Below are 2141 nucleotides of genomic sequence, written 5' to 3'. Positions count from 1 at the left end.
GGTTGTCCCTGCCCTCCTCTGCTGTGCCAAGAATTGACCCAGTGTTTGGTGTGACCCCTTTTAATTGAGGAGGGAAATGGGATTCTCTGGCATACAGAAAACTATAATTGTATTTGGTTGGGCTTTTTTTTTCTGAAGCCACTGTTAAAGGAGCAGCAAACTGTTGATCATATTTACGAGCAATCCTCATCTGGAGTTACTCAGCGGATGGTGGATTGATTTGCTGGTTTTATTGTGGAAGGCTCTTGGCAGGAACCGTCACCCTGCGATGTTAAACCTCCCTTTCCCATTGATCTCTGCCTCGGCACAGGGGCCCTTCCAGCCTCAGCCTCTCGTGCTCCCTGGGCCCGCCGCCACTCGCAGCTGGTTTTGCCAACACAAACACGAGCCTCCCCCTCTCCAGGCAGGCTCTGACTCATCGCTGCCGGTGGCAGTTTGCTGCCTGTGGCATCCAGACCCTACATGAGGGCTCTGGGCTGGAGTGGGCACTTGTCTGTGCTGCACTGTAAGGGGTGCCCCCAGCACCCACCGGAGCGGTGAAGGTTGGATGCTGGACACCTTCTGCCTTTGAGCTTAGCTTAAAGCACAGATTCTGCTCCTTGAGGCCACCCTCCTCCTCCTCCCACAGGACAGCAGGGCTTGGTACCAGCTCCCTGCACTGCCCACAGCAGCAATCAGCCCCTTTTTCCAAACAGGGCACCAAAACCTGCCCTGCCTGTAGAGACCCCAATCACACAGGGAGCCCTAAGGACACGCTCTTCTTTGGCCCCACCATCATCATTCACCCTCCATAGGTGGCTTCTTGTCCATGCACAGGTGAAAATGTGATGCCTGAACAGAAAAGAACTTTAAAAAACCCCTGTCTCATTTAGACAGTAACGATGTTCCAGGATGTATGTAAAGCTTATTGCTCTTAAAGCTGAGAGGGAATGTCACTGCCAAATCCCTTTCAGAGTACAGCTTGTCTTAAGCAGGAACATTTCTTCCAAACCCACAGAAAAATACAGATAGTGCCTTCGGAACTCAGCTTCAGCTTGGTTTGGACTGCAAAGGATCAAACCTTCCCCTCTGAGCTATGCCCCTTTCCACAAACCTCTGCAGGACCTGCTCAGGGGATGGCCAGGAATCCCAGCTCGGGTGCCTTTCCACAGACCTCAGAAAAGCACATAGCTCACACTGGTTGGATGGTTGGCCAAGAGAGAAGGATTTTTGGCAGCATGAGATGCACCTCCAAACATCAAAGCACAGGCAAAGACTGCTGTGCTGGCCACATGCTTTTGGAGCACACACATGGGCAGGGCAGATCTGGCTGAAGTTTTGCAATGGGAACAGCGCACCTGGGTCCTATTTCAGGGCTCTTCAAATGCACAATTAGAAGTGGAGGCATATTTCAATTTTCCCCAAGTAAAGATAGAAATCTCCCTGGAAGTGCCCAGAGCTAACAAGTGCTGGTTTTGACTTCTGAAACAGCCCATCTGAGCAGATCCCAGCGTGCAGGGACAGGCTCGGGGGGCACATTCAGCGCGGCGATCGCTCACCCAAACGAGCTGCTGTTTATGTGTTGCCTCACGTGCAGCTGCTCAGTAAGCAGAAGTTAATGTAGTTAGACAAAAGGGCTCAGTTTGGGGGGGGGGGGAAATCAATAATGTCAGGGAGTTTATTACAGGGTTATGGGCCACCTGCTAGAGCTCAGCATTAGGCCTGTGTTGCGTTGTGTTTCGGGGAGAGCTGATGGCCCTGCACTCAGACAGGGCTAGCGCCAGAATTATTATTTTATGCCTCGGCAGATGGCTTCTGCTCGGGGGTTTTATCTTTGAGTGCAGACATACGACTAATCATCATTTGCTTTCTCTTTCTCTGCTAACGTAAGCTGGGCAGGAAGCAATTGCCAGTTTGATGATGGTTCATTATTGTTCGGTTTATTCTGTCTGAAACAGCACAGCAAGAGGCACCGAGGGTACAAAGGAAGATAATCAGCCTGTTATCAATGAGATATGGGGAAAAGCTGAGCTCAGAAGCTTGTCTTTCACCAGCCCATCTTTCTGTCTCTCTGTCAGAGGCAAAGCCTTAAGTATCCCATAGATAATTTGGAGAGGCCATGGCGCTGTCATCTTTGGACTGCCGAGATTGGAAAGGTGAAA

This window comes from Chiroxiphia lanceolata, chromosome 19 (assembly GCF_009829145.1).
Source record: "Chiroxiphia lanceolata isolate bChiLan1 chromosome 19, bChiLan1.pri, whole genome shotgun sequence".
NCBI classification, from domain to species: Eukaryota; Metazoa; Chordata; class Aves; order Passeriformes; family Pipridae; genus Chiroxiphia; species Chiroxiphia lanceolata.
This window is presented reverse-complemented; position numbering follows the sequence as displayed.